Genomic DNA, 22,548 nt, shown 5'->3' with positions numbered 1-22,548 from the left:
GTGAAGAGTGATACTTTTACCTCTTCTTTTCCAATTTGGATACCTTTAATATTCTTCTTTTGTCTGATTGTCCTGGTTAAGACTTCCAGTACTATGTTGAATAGGAGTGGTAAGAGTGGGCATCCTTGTCTAGTTTCAGTTCTTAGGGGGAATGCTTTCAACTTTCCCTCATTCAGTATGGCTCATTCAGTATGTTTTCAGCTGACTTTTGCACTCAGCAAACAAGCAACTTCAGGCAGGCGTTTTGCATGACCCTTCATTCACCTTGCTCACATTCTTTCCATCCATTATCCATCCGTCCATCCTTTCATCTAGGCCCAGCCCCTACATTAGGTACAAGACATTATGTTTTGTTGCATTAGCTCTTTACCTAGTGTGGCAAATATAATTATCCCCATTTTACAGATAAAGTTACAGTTTACAGGGGTAAAGTACATTGACCAAAATCATGCTGCTTCACAAACTGAAAGTTAGGTTTCACTCTCAGATCAGCCTGACTACAAATTAATCTTAATCTTACAACTTTGCAATATTGTTTGTCTCTCCTTAAAAAATAGGTGCTCCATTTCTTCCTTTGTAGATACATAAGTTGAAACTCAAAATTAAGAATTGACTTGTCTGAGATCCCATAATTGGCAATGGTGCTAGGGTTGTCATCTAAAATCTTAAAATGTAGAAAAGATTTCTTAATAAAAGGCTATATTTTTAACATTGTATAGCCTATTCTTATTGCTATTTATATTTTAGGTATGATGTTTATGGTTAGGAGCTATGCTGCCAGCAAAACTCCAGGACTGAGCAGACCAAGAAATTCAAACCTGTGTGGCTTAAAGAGCAAAAAAAAATGTTTGTTTTAGTCATTTCCAAGAAACCAACTGATAATTTTTTCTTACCATAGCACTATCACTATGTCTATAAAAGTACCTTCAGTGTTTTGCATGGCAAAAAATTGTATTTGTGAATTTAATACTTTATAGTCCATAAAAGCTTTCTTCCACTGAAATAATTTAAGACCAATTTGCAATGCAACATAATCATTGTAACATACTATAATACAATGAATATGAGTTTCATAAATTAAGTGAATAAAGATTACCTAGGCAAATAACCAAACTCATTCTTTTTTTGTATTATATGAATTATTCTGGAAAGAAGCTGTTATCATTTTTCTCTTTATTATGTCTTCTAAATGAGAGCTTTTAATGGGTAATATTCTAATTTTGCAAGATTGAAACTGTAAAATGTAAAAATAAAAAAATAATGTTAACAAAATGCCAATTAATTTTAGTTGCATTTGTAAAATTGTGATTCATTTTAGCAAAAGAGAATACATTCATAATTAAATCTTTCCATAGCAACAAAAAGGTACGTTCATTTATAGTAACAGTTTTAAGGAAGAGTGAAAGGTCAAATAAGTAAGTTTATCTTATCTATTAAAATGAGATTTTAAAAGAAACTACATAGGAAAACATTAAATAATAGTTATATTTTTAATTAATCTTCTAAATCAAAATTCTTCTTTTTCCATTGATACAAAATAAGGATACATAAATATCTAAGTAAATAGATAAGTAAATGACTATGTAATAAATTAGTGAGGAGTAATTACAAATATTCTTGGCATAAAAATTGATAAAAGAAAACCAAATGAAAAATAATGATAATGTTTTGCTACATGATATATGTACCTTTCAATATAATTAAAACTACTTATAAAATCACTTAAAACAGCAAACCTGTTGATTGTTGGATGATTAAGTAGTTGGATTTTTTGTAAGTTTATTTTATTCTCTATTTACTTAACAAGAAAATAGAAAAAGATGAAAAGGGGGAAACTGTGAGAAAAAATGTTTTTTAAAAGTTATTGTCAAAAGCTGTTCCTGCTTATCATTTGATTGATTACTTTGGAAATACGATATCCAGATGTGAAAAAAAAATTAAGCAACTTCCTCAAACCATTCAGGTGTCCTACATTCCTTGAAAGTACTCGGATTGCTAGAAGTAATATTCAGTTCTTTGACAATATTTTGCATGACTAAAATTTAAACTTTATTGTTTTTAACATCTATGGTTAGACAATAAAATAGGACAGAAACAAGTTTCTATTATGGCTATGAAAATTGCTATTTTATATTTAGCATGGGAGCATCTTACCTGATCCATGAATTATAGATTGTATACCATATTAAACCGAATTTAATTCTTATGTATATAGATCTTTATTTTTATTTTTTTATTTTTTTTATTTTTAATTGTTATTGACACATAATAGTTGTATACCTTTATAAGGCACATGTGATGTTTTCATACAGGCATACAACATAAATTAATCAAGTCAGGATAATTAGGCTATCCACCTCAAGCACCTATCACTTTTTTTTTGTGTTAGGAGCATCCCAATTCCATTCTTTTAGTCATTTTGCTGGTGGGGTGTGTTGCATGGTTGAGTCCTGGCACCCTCAGCTGCCACCTCTTTTAAAAAAATTAATTAATTAATTTTTAAAAAACTAAAAAAAGAATAAAGTATACCCTAACTTATTGTTGATTTTAGTCACTTTGTTGTGCTATCAAATATTATTCACTCTATCTAACCATCTAACTATATTTTTGCAACCATTAGCCATCCCCATTTTATTCCCCTCTCCCTGCTATACCTCCCAGCCTCTGGTAACCACCATTCTACTCTGTCTCCATGAGATCAATTGTTTTTAATATTTAAGTCCCATATGTGAGTGAGAACATATGAGAGTTGTCTTGCTGTGCTTGGCTTATTTCACTCAACCATGTTCTCTAGTTCCATCCCTATTGTTGGAAGTAGCAAGATTTCTTTTCTCTTTGTGGCTATATAATATTCCATTATGCATATTTATCACAATTTCTTTATCCATTTATCCATTGATGGACACTTAGGTTGATTCTGAATCTTGGCTATTGTGAATAGTGCTGCAATAAATGTAGGAGTGCAGGTATCTTTTCGATACACTGAATTCTCCTCTTTTGAATATATATCTAGTAGTGAAATTGCTGGGATATAGTCTCTCAGTGGACTAGAAATCATTTTGATCCTTTTTTTATTAGAGTTTGTTGCACCCTCCTTGGGTGACCTTCCCCTCACCTCCTTCTCTCCTAAGTACGTTTCCAAGGTTCTTTAATGTTGATAGTAACATGATAAGAGATTATCCAATATAATAGATTGTCATGTGTAAAAAAAGATTTTTTTTGCAACTACCTTTTTATATCTTATCACTCTTAAGTCTTAGAAAGCCAAAAAACAAAGAAAATAAAAGAAAACAAAAGGAAAGAAAAAGAAACAAAACCTACTGGCAATTCCTAAATTCATTACTTTATATTCTATCATGCTTTTTAACTACCATACAGTTTTGTTCCGTTAAATTCTATCCCATAATTTAAACAAGTATTAGCTGTCTATCTTGGAAGATAACAATAAATGAATTCTTAGGTCAAAGCCTAACAAGAAAAATAAATTCAATTGAGGTATTTTTAATTGGCAGTTTCAAATGCAGAAAGCAGAGATGCAAATTTTCCAGAATTTAATTCAAATCATATCACTGCTATTTGGATGGGCAAAGAAAAGAGGAAAAAAATACAGCCAGTGAATAATTTTCCCACTTGCCTACAGGCCACATACTATCTGTTCTAGAAAACAGAGAGAAAAAAAAAGTCTATTTTCTCTACCTACAGGAAAACAGAGAGAAAAAAAGGCTATTTTCTTTACCTATAACAGGTATGTGCTTCCTTGCAAATTCAGTGTTTCAGCTGTCAGAATTCAATACCAAACCATTTCCTTCCTTCAGGTTGAATGCATTTTCTTCTTTTTTTTTTAAACAAAATTTACTAATAATATAGTATTCTTTTAGAGTTATGTGATAAGCATCACTAGGGTACCTATGTATTTTAAATTGCATTCAAATAGATCTATTTCCCAAACCCTTGTAAAATATATTTCAGTTACTCGGTACTTTTCTCCCAGATCTTAACAACAAATACAACATCTTTTACCTGGTAGCAATTAAACAGTTTGTATGCTTGACATTGAAAAAGCTTTGGGGAACTGATTACAATGAGGCAGCTCAGGTAAATCAGCCTGGAGCAGTTTGGCATATAGTTCTTCATTCTACTTGGATGGAAATCAAATTGGAAGGAAAGAGACACATTTGGTCTGGCAGAGAGGTGAGTGATACTTTTGAAATATCTACAAATCCCATTTTTTTCTAGTTCACAGTAGTTTTGAGGAGAATTCTTGCCAATATCTCAAGGAAGCTGCTTGCCTCAGAAGAAAGCCATAGGAAAGGAAAGTTGTGTGAAAAGAAAGAGTGTAAAGGATGAAAAAGAGGAATTTCTGCACTCTGTCACTTGATTTGTCCTCACTCTACTTTTGGATGTGTTTTGGCTAGAAAACTTCTTTCTTTTGCACTTGAGAAAAGACGTTGATTTTAAAATGAGATTTTTACATGAGAAAAACTAGATTCTCCATTAATTTCACCCACGTAATTCCATCAAGAGAAGTGTCTTAGTAATGTCTAGAATCACTGAAATGCATGCCAGTGTCTCCAGGAAGTGATGACACTTGAGATATTTCAGTACAGTCTGTGTCCTTTGAGTATTGAAAGCATGAGAAATAGATTCTCATCTCAGAACCTCAAATTCCAGTGCTCTTCCTGTTCCTGAAAATGTCATCTTAACAGATCTGTGCAGCCTGAAGCATGTCACCCAACTTAAGTTTGATCCAAAGATGTCCTTGATAAGGAATAGCCCTTGATACTGGACATACATTCTAAGGAGGTATCACCAAAGTGTAAAAGGAGACCAGTACTCCTCTAATACTGCTGAGTTAACACCTGCATAAATATTTAGGAGTACTTTTCTTTACAGCTATCACTCCACTTTCACACCTCACAGCCCAACTCTGGCTTGTCGATGACTATTGTTTGACAGTAAAATGGCCAACTGAAGTTCTAAAAAGGAATATCTCTTTTAAAGAAGTCCCTTGGAAGGCAAGACAAAGGAGGAATTTATGGTTAAGCAATTTCTTAAGATGTAGATTTCACTGCTCAGTTCTGCACCTATAAGTTTTCATACTGGCAATTTCCACATAACCTCTTATAAAACATGACATCAAATTAACTGCTTTATATTGACTTTCTGTGTGGTTTTTGTGTCTTTGAAGATAGGAACTGAAATGTCCAACAGTCAATGGATGTTTTTCTCTTCTGTATCTTTGACCATATGGACTTTGTCTCAGTGGGCTGATTATTATTGAAAGAAAGAAAAATATGCATTTCATAAGACTGTAATATCCTGTGTAATATTGTTGATGAAGATGAGCTGACAACAAAACGAACCCTTGGTATGTTAAAATGTTGATCCCTATATGGGAATCATGACAACAGTGTTCGGTCTGGATATTGTTTATGATACTTTCATAAAATCATTCATCCAACATAAAAATTAAGTCTGATGAGTTTAAAGTACATAAAATTACTTCCTTCTATATGGAAATATTTGAATAATGGCTGGAATTTTATAGCATGCAAGTATATGCTGAATTCATAGGAAAATAAATTCATAGAAGAGAGAAAATTTAGTCCATTTTTTCAATGACATACATACAAATTGTTCATCAAAGTCTGGATTGTAAGTCTATATTACTCTACTTATCTAGATAACTGATTTAAAACTTTATGAGCAACAATGTATGTAAAAATGTAGATACCATTCTTTACCAACAGAATTATGAAAAGATTTAAGTTTCAAAGCACAAATGAAAAGAAAATTCAATAGACCAGCAAAAGGCCAGCACAAAATTATTGTTCTGCGCTTGGTCTCAGATCTGAAGTTATTTTGGTTGCAAGTTCCATACTCATGAACTATGAAGTCAAGTAAATTCAACAATCTTTTTATTAGTCTGCTGCATCCAAAAAGTGCTATAATCATTTTTAACATCTTTGTAACCAAAAAGTAGAAACTTAGCAGAAAATGATAAATATGGAATTTAGGACACGTTAACAAAAACTATAATTTACTTAGAGACAAATTAGCAATTGAACACATCATTGAGAAAAGTGAATGGATATGGTGGAATAACTTACGGAACCAAATCTATAAATCTTCTTTGATATATCTTCTGAGTCTTATGTGCTTTAGCACTGTCTATAAGCATATCGTGCTTTGAGAGTAGGAGAAATAAATATTATAGCAAATAGAAATAAATGTATACTCAATATGACAAAGAACTAGAAGCATTATTTTAGTTGTCCTTAGAAAATATTTTCTACATCAAAAATGAAATTTTATTATTTTTTTACAAAGGCCACCTAATAAGTAACCAAACATCAATTTTAAGAGTTATTCTATGGTTCTTATAAACAAGTGAAACTGAAAGAGCACAGAAAAAATATTTTAGTGGGTATCAATCACATATTTCTCTAGCACCTGCAAAAATATTGCCAATATGTCCATCTAGAGATGTTGAACTTGCCCTAAGGGATGTTAGGGATATTGGTGGGGTGAGGAACCTTAACAAATGAATTTACTAAGTAAATCCTAACATAGAGAAGACAGCATTCTTGTTCATCGACTCTATTTTATTGATATTATTAATAATAAGGATTATAATACACAGTAGACAAGAAATGAAAATGATCGGTGGTAAATTTTTTTTGCATTTGTATCAGTTTGATTTTTTTCTATCTGGCAAATAATTCCAACAGTCATGAATGACAACAGACATTTATGGTTTTATCAGCTTCTTTATGTGAAGCCTCTAATTAACAGTATTTTGAGTATAATCTAAATATATCTTACTGCAATTTAAGTATCCATGATATAAAAGGGCTTTATTTTTACTTTCCAATTCTTGACCGGCCTGTTCTTTAAAAGTTGTCACTAGTTTTTATTTTACACTTACTATTTATAATATTATCACATTAAACTCACAAAAATTCTATCATTCTTTTGCAGATAAAGAAACTGACGATTAGGCATATTAATTAGCTAGCCTGATTCAAATCCCAGTCTTGTTGGTTTCTGAGCTTAATCCCAGAGAGCCAGATTTCAGGACAGGGGTTGTAAAACAGGAATGGGGAATATGTCAGTGCAAAAGCATTATCCAGTTTGCCACCACTAATGTGCTGTCAATTCTCCATCCTGATGAATATTCCAAGGAGCCTTATAAAATGTTTTGACCCCAAAACAATGAATTCAACCACATTTCCACATGGAAATCTGAAATTCAGAACAATTCTGGATGTGGTGATTTGGACATAGAAACAATCAAGCAAAATTTACCAGAGAATCAACTCAGTCAGCTGTGCATAAAATGATGAGCACCATGACACACACAATTAGCTCAGCCACCATGTGTACAACCTAGCAAATGCATCAGGGAATCATGTTTTACATGATCAAATTACCCAAAGTTTTCAACTTCTTATATTTTATATAGTCATATTATATCATGTTTTCAATTTCTTTCGTGCATTAGCAATAGCTGTGATGACATTTTTTAGATGTAAGGAAACCCAAGCATGCTATATTATGAAGCAGTCAATTTTACTTTACATGACAATATGGGTATGCCAAATACCACAAAGCGTTTTTAATTTATTCATTGCTTTTCTGCTGTCTCTTTGAGAAACTTCCTATGTTCAGTAATTTTCTTAGCAAACAACTCAAACACCAATTAAATGAAAGAAGGCACTATACTATAATTATTGTCATATTTGCATATCCAATGCCTGTATTGTTTCATTTCATTTTTTTAAGGTTTATGTCATTTGTTCAACTACATTTAGGGGTTGAAAAAAAATTTTTTAAACAAACTTGGAAACATTTAAATTTTGGAAAATTAATTAAACTGAGTTGTTTAATTATAGACTACCAGTTGACATTTATTAAATAAGAAAAAGCCCTCTTGAATGTGCTGTTCCATACAGCAAAAGATGATTTGGATTAAAAAGATTCAGACTTGCAGAATGAACATTTTCAGTTGGCTTTAAGTTGTTAGTTGTATCCTAACTATGAAGAGATATCATTTTGGTAATAAATTGCTATATGAAGAAAGTGATAAAAATGATTTTAAAGTAGTGATACCACTTCAGCAGTTAGATAAAGAATGAAGAATGAAAAGGAACCATAGTCTGTTTCCCTCTGCCGAGGGCACTATCATAAAATATCAACTAGGTCTTGACACAAAATATTTTAACATGCCAAATATTTATCTCGTGGATTCCACATTTTTGATGAGATTTTTCTTAAAGTTATGAAATAAGTATTTCGTGAGCTAACATAAATTTGGCCTTAAAGGAACTTTCTAAAAAGTTCAGCCCATTGTATATTAGAAGTCTCTATGATGATAGAAAACCCAGTTCTATCTACCTTTGTTTTCATAAAAGAGAATGATTGGCTCATGTAATCAGAAAGTCCAATAGTAGGGCTTTTATTAATATTACTACAGGCTTCACGCATGGGCTCAAAAGAAACCACTTGAACTCAAATCTACCTATCTCTGGATTGACATCTTCTGATTGCTGCCATAATTAAGCAATCTCTTCTGTCATGCTTGTAGGATGGCTTCCAAGTAATAAAACTACATGCCCTATTGTTTTCCTTCAATCTGGCAGGAAAGATAAAGTATTTCTAGTAGCTATGAACTTCATAACTCACTTTAATTGGATGCCTAGGCTATGTGTTTATTCCTGAGACAATTTTAAGGGTGGTTTACAACAACAAAAATTTATTCTTTCACAGTTCTGGCAGCAAGAAGTCCAAAATCTGGGATGAGCCCTCTTTCTCCAGGGGCTTTAGTGAAAAAATGGGATCTGGGCCTCCCTCACATTTTGATGGTCCAGATACTCCTTGGTTTGTGGCTGCATCACTCCGATGTCTGCCCTATAGTCACATTGTTTCCTCTCTTCTGTTTCTCTCTGAACTCCTTTTGCTTTTTTCATATTAGGATACCTGTACACTTATTTAGGTCCCAACCAGACAGTCCAGGGTAATATTTTCATCTCAAAAGCGTTAAGTTGATTTCATTTGCAAAGATCCTTTTTTCAAATACGATATAATTTACATGTTCTAAGAATTAGGAATGGATGTCTTTGTGTGTCTATTATAAACTTATCCCAGTTACCAAACAATATAAAATGGGAGCTCAGTGGTCCTAAACAATAAATGTCCATCACATTCGCCGTATTTATAAACAGAGGCAATAGGATATGGGTAAGTGTATCAGCTTTGGAATCTTAGCTGTGCCTCTCACAAACTTTACAGCCTCAGCAATTTATCTAAAATCTCTGAGCTTCAGTTTCCTATGCACAAACTAGAGATAATAAAAGTATCTACCTCATACATTTGGGTATAGTTTAAATAAGAAAGTATATGTAAAAATTTAGCATATCATGTAATATATAGCACTGTATAAATAAATATTAGCTAGTAGTATTTTCCTGTTTAATTTTTTTTATATTCACATACCAAAAATAAAACACCGTTTATCATTTTAGTGCCATCTGCTTCCCTAGTTAGGGCCTCAAGAGGAAGTAATATGATAGCACACACAGAGTGAACAGTTGGAAGGTAGGAGACCTAGAATCCTGGCTTCCTGCCATGAATCTGAAATTACAGACAAGTCATATCCTACCTACAAATGGAGGCAAATTTAGATCACAGGTTGGCAAACTCCAGTCCATGGGCCAAATTCAGCCACGCCCATTTATTCAGACACTGTACCTTCCTGACTGCCCTGCCACAGCAGAACCGAGTAGTCCCAAGATTGACCTGTTTAATCAGCAATGCTGAAAAGTGCCTCTCATCTGACACTTTGCAGAAAAAGTTTGCCAATCAGTGGTTTAGATGCTTACTTAGAACTTTCTGCCTTGAGTTTCCATAGTTCCAAAGCCTCACTATTCACATTCTTCTGGACCAAGGAAACCAAGACATCATGACCCTGACTTACCAAGGTCATACACTGAATTATAGAGGCTCACGGAGAGTCCATAATACATTTTCAACTGAATCAATCAATACTTGATAACTTAATTGGAAGAGGAGGATAGAAGCAAAGCAAAAAGGAAACATTTCCTTCTGAGTAAATGACAAAAGGCTTTTCAAATGAATAAACAATCAGAAGACAGGCCTGTTTTCTCTTATGTTTTCAGTCTAATTAGGACTCATTTGAGATATAGATGTTTTAAAATATAAAGTACTATTTATTAAAAGTAGACAAGTAATGGCAACATCTTACCCTTCTCTAATGTTACCTAGTGGAAGTCTGTTTTAAGGAAGATACAAAAATAGCTATAACTGGCATATCAAATTACCAGTTAAGTATACTTGGCCTTTATTAGTATTAACACTAAAATAGGCTGGATTTTAGTTCACCATGACTATCTTTGGGGTGCATGAAATGACAGTACCTTTCCCTTAATATTACTACTGTTTAGCACCTGTGAGAAAGAAAGAAAGAAGGAATGAAAGAAAGAAAGAAGGAAGGAAGGAAGGAAGGAAGGAAGGAAGGAAGGAAGGAAGGAAGGAAGGAAGGAAGGAAAGAAAGAAAGAAAGAAAGAAAGAAAGAAAGAAAGAAAGAAAGAAAGAAAGAAAGAAAGAAAGAAGAACGAGAGAGAAAAGAAAAGAAAAGAAAGAAAAGGAAAAAAAGAAAAGAGAAAAGAAAAAGAAATAATTTAGTAAATATGCAATAAGAGAGAGTCTGTAGCTGGGAAAGAATGGTCCAGGGGTCCAGGTCGAGGGCAGCCAGCTTCCTCTTCTGCCTGTTGTCAGGCAGCCTTCTCTGTTTACCTTAGTGTGCCAAAGAATAACATTTTATATGTGGCAAGGATGGGGAAGCACCCTAGAATCTGGATTGGTAGGGTAAATTAATGGGTGAATTTTTCTTCGAATTGTTGGAGATGTAGATTCATTCCTCCTCTCCTAATATTTCTAACACATTGATAAATAGACTTAATTAGTCAAATGAAGCAGAGTTCTCAATATTACTGTAAAGCAGAATTGGAGAATGTAGCAAAGAAAAATATACCGAATTCTATCTACCTTCCATTTGAGAAACCTATTGTTAACGTTCCTCCTTAGATTGTTTGATGACTCCATGGAAAGGGGGAAGTGAGGAGCTGAGGAGAGGAGCTGGAAATGTGTGGACTCATACTCTTCCTTAGGAAAGAAAGTCTCTTCCTCTCTCCAGAAGCACAAAAATGGAAGGGAACAAGCATTTCCTCTAACAAATTGACTTAATATAATAACATAACTTTGCTCTAAATCCAGGAACATGGGCACTAGCTCTTTACTAGCTATGTTGCTAGTTCCAGCATGTAACACTCCTCTGAGCTTCAAATGTAGCCTCTATTATGTATAAACCAAAATATCTTACCTTTTAAAAGACACTACAATATATTGCCACTTGCAGTTCCTTCCCTTCTAACAACTGTGATACTGTAAAAAGTGACTAATACTTTGTTCTTGGGAGGAGCATATACTCTGACTTAATTAGAAGAAATTAACTTATAACATCTTTATTCTAACAAACTATAGAGTGGGAAGTGGGATGGTATTTTACCACCATACTCTATTATTCCATGACTCCCTATTTATAAATGGCACAATAATTATTGCTTATGGGATTAAAACTGCTTAAAAATCTTGTCGGGGGCGATTTGCAGGAAATCTGACTTTTGCAATTGAAAAGGAAGTTTATTAGTGGAAAGAACATTATGTCACAATAGAAACAACTCTCCCGGAGCCAATTAAAAACAAACAAATAATAATCTTGGGTTGTAAATTAAAACATTATGCTCCTAGTCTAGGTCTAGTAATCTGGAAAGAACATGATAATGGCATTATTAAATAATATTCCAAGAAAATTACACTGATAAAAATAATTTTGATTTACAGAAGTTTATGTTATTATAGATTAATATAACATGTGCCACAACTTCATGAATATATCTATGAACATATTAAAATAAAGCATTTTTTCCTGATTATTGTCCATGTATTTTATAGTCATTTAGATGAGTAAATATGGTTAAATTATGAAAACATGTGAAAAATGATTTGTATAATGAATGCTGAAAGCATTGTAGTTTTGACAAATAATTATGACTGGAATTATTTGTCCCTGGAGTTAACTGTAATATAAATCAATGTTACTAATTTATTTTAGCTTTAGCCACCCCAAAATAATTACATTTGTACTATAGTAGAAACTATCTTGAATTTAATTGTGCTAAAAATCATAACTGGCAGTAAAATAACATCAATCTGTAAGTCTTCAAAAATGTTCATTAGAAACATAGATATTATTTGCACTAATATAGGATTTTTATTTGCACAGCACTTTTGTTTAATTGGGCATGCAAAATTATCATTTATAAGTAACATAGCATTCATTTTATGATCCACAAATTTCAAGATGTTTTAAAAGAAATCATTTTCTAATGTATTTTTTTTTGGCAGGAGTAGAAAATAGAGTCACATATATAATGAAAGAAATTTTGACCCTCATAAGGTTATGAAGAACAAATAATATATGTAAAGCATCTAATAGAATTATTAGAACAAAACTGCTATTCAAAACCTGTAATTTTACCATTGGTGATTAGAGCAAGAAGAGGTCAGTGCTGAATTACTAGCAAAGGCTTTAAGGTGAAGAAGAGCTTTTGAATTCATTGTATTATCCATGTAATCAGCAAAGTTTTACTAATCACCTTCTGCACTCCAGACATTGCACTATAAAATGGAGATTCAGCTTTGAAACAAGGATACAGTATCTCTGTCTATAGTTGAGGAATGGGAAAACTAATACTAATAATTAGACAGGAAAAAAGTTTATTAAAGCTTATATGCCACATGAGTGGAAGACATAAGACAAGAAAATAACTGCTAAGTGATGGCCAGAACTGGAGTATTCTGCAAAATTCTTCTTAAACTAAATGTACTAGTTGAGTATTTTATATTTATCAAATACGTGAAATCACCTAATCCAGTGCTGAGCAAAGTATAGGCAATGAGAAAATAAAATAATGGTTACAACTGTGCTATGATGCAAATATCTGCTTTAATAACTCAGACTAATAGACATAAAATGTCAGGACCATACATATGAAGCACACACTGCTCTGATTTCATTTTGTACATGGATAAATGGTTTTCTTTCTGACACCTAAATACTATTTTGAAAACTTTGTAAATTTGTCACTAAATATATCCTGAATACTTCTACAGCGTGGAGAAAAGTTTAAAAAGAAATCTAGAGTCTTTAACATCAAAATTTAAGTACACAACTTAAATTACTTAGATTTTGAAGGATATTGTCCATGTCATATAAATCATTTAATTTATTAGGCTAACATTTTTTATAATATCCCTTCATTATTCTTTTAATCTCTGCAAGCTATGTAGTCATGCTCCCTATTTCTTTGTGGATATTGGTAATTTGTATTTCTTCCTTCTTTTTTCTCCATAAGTCTTGCTATTGCTTTCATTAATTTTATTATTTTTTTTAATCTTTTGGTTTATTAATTTTCTCTGTTTTTCTCCATTTAAATCTTTTCTATTTTTGAAATATACGCTACATTGATATTAGGTATAGTCACAATATTGTGTAATAGAACACCAGAATTTATTTTTTCCTATCTAACTATAACTTTGTATCCTTTGACCAACATCTCCTAGTCCCCTATTCCCCAACCCTCCCCACCTTCTGGTAACCACTATTCTACTCTCCACTTCTAGGAAATAAACTATTTTATATTCCATGTAGGGGTAAAACTATGTGGTATTTGTCTTTTTGTACCTGCCTTATTTCACTTAGCATAATGTTCTCCAGGTTTACAGATATTGCCATAAATGATAGGACTTCATTCTTTTTTGTGTCTGAATAGTATTCCAGTGTGTGTGTGTGTATGTGTGTGTGTGTGTGTGTATACACGCATGTGTTTATTATGAACCACATTTTCTTTATCTATTCATCTGTAGATGGGCATTTAGTTTGATTCCAAATCTTGGCTATTGTGAATAGTGCTGCAATAAACATGGGAGTACAGATATCTATTTGACATACTGATTTCATTTTCTTTGGATATATACCTAATAATGAGTTTTGGATCACATGGTAGTTCTATTTTTAATTTTTGAGGAAACTTTATATTGTTTTTCATAATAGCCATACTAATTTACATTCCCACCAACTGTGCATAAGAGTTTTTCTTTCTCTGTATCTTCACCAGCATTTGTTATGTTTTGTCTTTGATAATAGGCATCCTAACTGGGGTACAGTCTCATTGTGGTTTTGATTTGCATTTTCCTGACAAAAAGTGATATTGAGAGGTTTGTTTTATATATGCATTGGCCATTTATATGTCTTCTTTTGACAAATCTCTATTAAGTATTTTGTCCATTTTTAATTAGATTATTTGGTTTTCTACTATTGAATTATTTGAGTTCCTCAGATAGTCCAGATATTAATCACACTCCAGATGCATAGTTTGCAAATATTTTCTCCCATTCTGTAGGTTGCCTGTTCACCCTGTTGATTGCTTTATTTTCTGTGGAGAAGCTTTTTGGTTTTAGGTAATCCCATTTTATATTTTTGCTTTTGTTGCCTGTGCTTATGAGGTCTTATTAAAACATCCTTGCCCAATTGAAATTCATGAAGTATTTCCCTTATGTTTTATTCTGGTAGTTTCATAGTTTGGGGTCTTACATTTAAGTTTTTAATTCATTTAGAGTTAGTTTTGTATATGGTGAGAGATAGGTGATCTAGTTTCATTTTACTGAATATAGACATCCAGTTTTCCCAGCACCATTTATTGAAGACATGGTTTTCCCCCAATGTGTGTTCTTGGTGTCCTTGTTGAAAAACAGAGGGCTATAAATGCATAGAATTATTTCTGGGCTTTCTATTCTGTTCTTATTGATCTATGTGTCTGTTTTTATGCTAGCACCGTGCTATTATTTTTATTTGCTTTACTTTCTTCTGGTTGGATTTAGTTGCTCATCTTTTTAATTCTTCTTGAATTATCACCTTAATTCAAACCTTTGATCTTTTCTAATGTATGAAATTAAGGCTATAAATTTTCCTCTCAACCTGATTTTTAAAGTTTTTATATAATATGTCAAAATATTTTCTAATTTCTTTTGTTATCTCATCTTAGGTCCATGGACTATTCACAATTGTGTTGCTTAATTTCATATATTTCAAAATTTTCTAATTTTCTTGTTATTTATTTTTAATTTCATTTCATTAAGATCTGAGAATACATGCTATATGTTTTCAATCTTGAATCAACTGAAGCTTGATTTATAGTATATGGTCTATTTTAGTAAATGTTTTATGTGAACCTAAAATGAATACATATCCAAATATGTTCCACGGAGTATTTTGTAAATGTCAATTTAGTCACATTGGTTACTACTATTTCCCAAATTTTCTACATCCTTACTGATATTTTTCTCTGTGTTCTATTAATGTTTGAGAAATAATTATCATTATAAAATGTTCGTTACCTCTGATAATATTCATTTTCCTGAAACCCAGTTTGTCTGCTATCAATATGACTTTTTTTTGTGATTAGGTGTGCTTTGTCTATCTTTACCCATCCTTTCATTTTCAACCTATATCTTAATATATAATTTTAGTATGACTCATTACTAAACCCAGTGTGACAATCTCTTTTTGTTAATTGGAATGTTCAGTACATACACATCAAATGACATTATTGATATACTGGGCTTAAGTCTATCTTCTGGTAACGTGTTTTCTATGTGTCTTGTCCGATACTTTGTTTTATTCTTCCTTCTTTTGTACTAGTTGAGTATTTTATATTACTTCATTTTATTTGCCTTTGCAATCTATAAGTTACACCTGTGGACCCCAACCCCATGGTCATGGACCAGTATCAGTTGTGGCCTGTTAGAAATCCAGCTGCACAGCAGGAGGTGAGCCATGGGTGAGCATATAGAGCTTTATCTGTATTTATAGCTGCTCCCCATTGCTTGCATCACCGCATATGCTCTACCTCCTGTCAGATCAGCCAGGGCATTAGATTCTCATAGGAGCTCAAACCCTACTGTAAACTGTGCATGCCAGGGGTCTAGGTTGCACCTTCTTATGAGAATCTAATGCCTGATGATCTGAGATGGAGCTGAGGTGGTGAAGCTAGCACTAGGGAGCAGCTGCAAATAAACATTATAATTAGCAGAGAGGTTCGACTGCAAACAAATGTAATGTGCTTGAATCATCCCCAAACCATCTCTCTCTCATCCCTAGTCTGTGGAAAACTTATCCTCCATGAAATTCGTCCCTTGTGCCCAAGAGCTTGGGGACTGCTGATTTACACTTCTTTGTTTTATTTTTCAATGGTTACACTGAATCATTAATTTTCAATTATCAAATTAATATTATACCTTAATATGTACAGTTTCATTAGCCCATTCTGCTAATATTATCATATTTTTAACTTCTATTAATATCATTTATTGCTTTAGTCAATAGACATTTTTTTAAATAAAAATAAAGATAATCACCCATTTCATATATATTTATATTCACACATATTTACCTTTTACAGTTGTCTTAATATTTTCTTGCATCTCGGTTTCCTTAGTGGATTACTTTTCTTCCACTTGAAGAAATTTCATTAGCTCTTTCATGAAAAGTTATTTCAGTTTTTTTTTTCCCTCCTCTCCCCCAAATGCTGATTTATGGTCCTTTTATAAAAGATATTTGGAGAGGGCATATAGAACCCTAAGTTCACAGTTATCTCCTGTCTAGTTCTTAGAAGAGATATTTCTATTCTCTTCTGGCTTTCATTCCCTCCCCCCCCCATAACAAGTGAGTCATAACTCCTATTATTGTTAAATGGAAAGCAACATTGTATTCTATTGTTTCTAAGCGTTTTTTCTGTGTCTTCAGTTTTTTGTTTGTTGTTGTTTTGAGACAAGAGTCTTGCTCTGTTGCCCAGGCTAGAGTGCCCTGGCATCAGCCTAGCTCACAACAACCTCAAACTCCTGGGCTCAAGTAATCCTCCTGCCTCAGTCTCCTGAGTAGCTGGGACTACAGGCATGTGCTAGAAAGCCTGGCCAATTTTGTAGAGACTGGATCTCACTCTTGCTTAGTCTGGTCTGGAACTCCAGATCTCAAGAGATCCTCCTACCCCAGCCTTCCAGAGTGCTAGGATTACAGGTATGAGCCACCATGCCCAGACTGTATCTTGCTAATTAACAGTCTGACTATAATGCCCACAGGTGTGTTTTTTCTTGTTTGTTGTTGTTTCTTGTTTGTTTGTTTGTTTGTTTGTTTTGCTTAGGATTTGCTGAGATTTTGGGTTCTGAGGTTTAATGTCTTCCATCAATTTTAGAAATAGTTTGACTATTATCTCTTCAAATATTTATTTTCTTTCCTATTCTCTCTTTCCTGTGATTGATGGATCACAATTACATATTATTATTTGGTATTATGATACAGGTTTCAAAAGCTGTGTTCTGATTTTTATTTTTATATTTTTATTCTGTGTTTCAGTATATGAATAATCTATTAAAGGAACAATGTTTTCTATTATTCAAAGTAGTTGTTTTAATAATCATTCAAAGTTTATTTATTTATTTTTTAAACATAATTTTATTTTTTTTAGGAAACAATTCAGACTGTCCCATTGGGTTAAGGTCACATTGCAATTGTTATTAGCAGAATGATTAGTATGAATCAAGCTATTCTACCTTAATTGAAATCAGAACTTTTGAGTATTAACTTGAAATATTGCTAATTAAACATTTTTATAAGATCCAGGTACTATGTTTTGCATACATTTTTAAAATTTATTTTCCAGAAAAGTCTTATAAAATACTTACTATTATCATTTCTATTTTTCAGATGAGAAAACCGAAGCAAAGATAATGAGGGTTTCTTCCACAAAGCGTGTAACTGAAAGGAATGCCCATGAGGTAGTAGTGGTGGAGGTAAAAGCTAGGCCACTGGCCTGGGATTTTAATGACCATTGTATATTGGATCTATCCTTTACTATCAGAAGGTGATTAAAAACATACCTATTTTATTATTTCTTGGGCTCGAATACAAACTTTTCTATAAGATTTTCAACGGGACATTTCTTTTTGCTCTTCTGAAGTGCCACACAACTGCATTTTTGTACCACTTGAGAAATAATGTCTTTTTGTGACTTCCTTATAGACAGTAATTCATCAGATTATGACAATCTCTCAAATATACATTTAATATAATTTTAATTGTTCACTTCCTCAAAGAATCTTAACCCAAAGTGGCTTATACACTGAGTTTACCTGTGATTGGTATTCTCAAATAACCTCACACTAAAGGCACATTTTCTACTAGGGCAAGTAGAAAATATGTGTTGGATTGACTCACCTTCATTATCATCATAGTTCCATCTGACATGTCTGCATTCTTTCATAGGATAAAAGACTTCACCCCTGAAAATATACATAACCTTTTACTGTGTATGTAAAAAACATGAGGACCACAGAAATAATGTGACATCGTCTAATGTCATACATCTCTTTAGTGGCAGATTTAGAACCCATGTAACTAATTTACCTCTGTTTGTAATTTTTAAAAACTCATTCTTATATTAAAAAGAAAGTGGGAAAGTATAAAAAAGACTATTCTTAAAGTAGCAGAAATCTCTTGCCCTTGTCATTTTAAACTTTGAAATTGTGTTAATTCATTGAGTTTCCAAAAAATGGGTCTCTTCGATCAAATTTACATTAAATCATCATATCATTCAATTTTCCCTTGGTTCACTGGATTCTTAAATATATATCTAACAACTTTTCTTTATTATTAAATTATACATTCTTTCAATTGCTCAAGTCAATCATGTATTTTCTTTGCCAACTGTTTAAGCAACACACATAGCCAAATCCAATAACACATAACCAAAAGGTAATAGCCTATTGGTGCTATATTGGTGAAAACTAAAAGTCACTAAAAATTTCCAGATGTCTCTTTGGGAGAGCCCTATCTCTTTCAATAAACTATATGAGTTGGATGTTAGCCACACCCAACATGTGTTCACTTGTCAAACACATGTTCATAACTTGTTAGGTACTCTATAGTTTATATTTTACCCTTTTACTATTATAAGCATACATCCCCATTCTCAAAGTTGGCAATGATAGCATCATAAGGTCATGATATCATCATAAGAGCAATCATAAGTTCTGCTCCTCACCTGGAGAATGCAAATCCATTGTTATTTCACTTTTATGCAATGGAATGGCAATAATTTGGCCCAGAGAGTGAAGAGACTTTCTCAAAGATAGACTGTGAGAGAGGGTGAAAACTGAAATCCCAATCATCCTCCAAACAGGGCACAATTCTCCTATGAGATGTGTATGTCAGTGTCTATTCAAGACTTTATGAGCTATCTTGGGGTGATGACATGTCCTATAGGTTTATACAGAGTATTATTGATTGGTAACTGATATAACTAGAAAAGAGGGAGCATAAAAAAATTTCTAGGTCTAAAAAGTATGGGAGAAGCTATCTTACACAAAGTCAAGCAAAGTTTTCTGTGCTACAATTATCTGAAATCTTAAAATGCTAATATGCATCTACATTTCTGAGGGAGGCAGAGAGACATTTTCCAACATTATTTGAACAGAGGACCTTATTTTCCCCCAAACAGCATCTATTACAGTAAATATTTGGTACAATACATTTAGAAAAATTATTTTCTATAGGTTTGGCCTCTCATACAATCCCCAGGACATTGTGGCCACTTAATACAATTTTGTAGAAGAATAAATGGATATTAAAATTGAATTCATGATAATTTACTTCTCAGATGTATCCATTATTATATCTTGGTTCAGACAGTGTCACCAAGGGCCATCTTGTGGGAAAGGAAGATAGTTTATCTTCATGTTAGTGACCTCTGTGGGTGGAGACATATTTCAGAGACCTCTGGTTTCACTCTATGTACTGATGAAGCACTATCATGCTTATTCTCATTTAACAGTTTTGTCTTTTAAAGTGACTGTCTTTTAAAATGATTGATAGACTCTATTATCGCACATAAAATTTTAACTGGATTTAAACAGCTACAGAAACACCATCTCTTGGGAAAATTGCCATATTATTTTCAGAGAGAGAAGTTTGTGAATTGACAGCCCTATTAAGTGTCTTTCAGCAAGCGAGAGAAAGAAAGAAAGAAAGAAAGAAAGAAAGAAAGAAAGAAAGAAAGAAAGAAAGAAAGAAAGAAAGGAAGGAGAAAGAAAATTTCATTTCCATAGAAGCATTGATTTTACTTGCCAATGAAATAAAATATATTAAAATATGTCAGACAAGAAAATACAACTAGTAGCAATTATCACTTCTAAATTTATTTATAAGAGGAAAAATTCATTCAGATAATTGACTCAGTGGTTGTAAGGATATATTTATTTATAATGGATATCATATATAGTGTTTCATGTTTTTATCTTAATTATAGTCTTGGAAATGAGAATCAAAACAAGCATGCTTTGCCTGTTGTAATCTTTCAATTCAATGGATATTGAATGAACATACTGCAGAGAATCAAAGATAAATAAAGTCCCTATTCTCAAAGAGCTTGAAATCTAATAAGGGAGAATGACAAGTACAAAAAGTCACTATAATGAAAAGTCACTATAAAGAAAGTAGTAAGTCACATTTAAACAAGAACAAAATACTATAAAGTTTCCAAACGGAGAAAGTTGCATTCCACTGTGTGGAAATCAGAAAAGGCACCACAGAGGTGGGTGGGTTTGGAAACTCAATCTAGTGATGACAATAGTATTATGAGAGATCTGTTCAGCAGAAAGCAGGGGTCCTGATACTTATCAAACACTATTTCTTTCATAAGGTAGCTTCTTATTCAACACAGTGGAATATAATCTCAGTGCATTTGAGCACAGCATGGAGTGTATGAATGAAAATATGAAAGAGAAAGTATACTGGGCTCAGAACAGGAAGCCCTTTGAATAATGATTTTGTTAAATAGTGAAATAGCATTGAAGGAGTTTTTTTAATAAACAATGATATACTCAGGGTTAATCTGGAGATGTTGCTGTGAAAGAGAAATGGAGGGAAGATGAACTGGGAGCAAGAATATAAGTGCAATGATTCAGGCAAATGGCCCTCAACTCAGGTACAGGAAGTGAGAATTGAAAAAAGGAATGTACAAAAGGTATTACAAAATGGAAATAACAAGACAGAGCAATTAAAGAGTATTGGATAAAGAAAGACAGCTAAAAAAAATAAACTCAACTTTTCAAGCCTCAGTGGAAAGAACATCGTCATGCTATATATGCAAGTAAGCACTAGTGGGAAGAAAGCCAACTTCAGGAAAGCAGACGATGTGACGTGTTAAGGTTTAGCGACAATGTTTGACAAGTTGGTGAGACTTCCAGGTGCAGTTTTTGAAAAGGAGGATGGACATGTGGACAGAGGTTATCCAGTGCAAATATAACAGTTAAAAATTAGTATGGCGCAGGCAATCAGCAATAAGGTGTGGGCATTGGACAATCAAAACACTTGCTGGCTGCTAAGTACCTGGCTTAATTATACCAGTGTAGACCCCTTCAAAATCCACCTTGCATTGATGGGAAAGTTATTCATCCAGTGGGAAAGGATTCAGCAAAGAGGGTTGGTAGAAAGCTTTGAAGAACATTTATATAAAAAGCTATTGAAAGTGGAGCCAAACAAAAGTCCAGGGAGAAAATGCTGATAAAAGGGGAAAATAAAACTCAATAAACATACTCAATGCTTTTAGCTACTATGTATAAATAGTTGAAAAGATATCACAACTCATACTTTCTCATGCTCTACCTGATTTGTTCATGTGATTTCTCTGTAAACTACACTGGAAGAATTTGAAGAAAGATAACTTGTCTTCTATCTGATTATTCCTTGCTGTGTTTTAGGTCCTCATGGATGTGGAAGAATTAAAGTTTGAATTAACAAAGTTTAAAAAACACTTAAACACATTATATAGTTTGTGTCATAATAATATGGGGTAGGCTAGACAAATGCAGAAGATTCCCTTTTATCCAAGAATCTCTGAGAGATTAAATGAATTGGCCAAAGTTTTTGGAGATTGATTGAAGATTGATCTTCAAAGAATTTGGAGATTAAATGAATTGGCCAAAGTTTTGGATAATTAGTGGAGAATTCAGAGCTTCATCTTGGGTCAGCCAGTTCATTGTTCAGGGGTCTTTTCTAAATGGTGTACTGATTTACATTCTGTTCCTATTCCTTTGAGTACCTCAGGTAATCAGAATTTTCCTAGTACCTACCCTGTGTCCATCTTTAGTCCTTCACCAACTATGGCAGAACTTCCCTCACAACACTTAGGCCATACTTTAATAGCACTTCCAGGGTATTAAGTTTCTGTGTTCTTCCTTTAAAATATACTGAGTTCAGATAACCTTTGAGTAAAATAGGTTTTTCTTTTGTTGTTTTTATTTTTTGATGATGTTGTACACTAGTGGTATCTAATCCTTTTGTCCACTGATGGA

Source organism: Microcebus murinus, chromosome 21, assembly GCF_040939455.1.
Source record: "Microcebus murinus isolate Inina chromosome 21, M.murinus_Inina_mat1.0, whole genome shotgun sequence".
Taxonomy (NCBI): Eukaryota; Metazoa; Chordata; class Mammalia; order Primates; family Cheirogaleidae; genus Microcebus; species Microcebus murinus.
The sequence above is the reverse complement of the archived record's forward strand: the minus strand, read 5'-3'. Positions refer to the sequence as shown.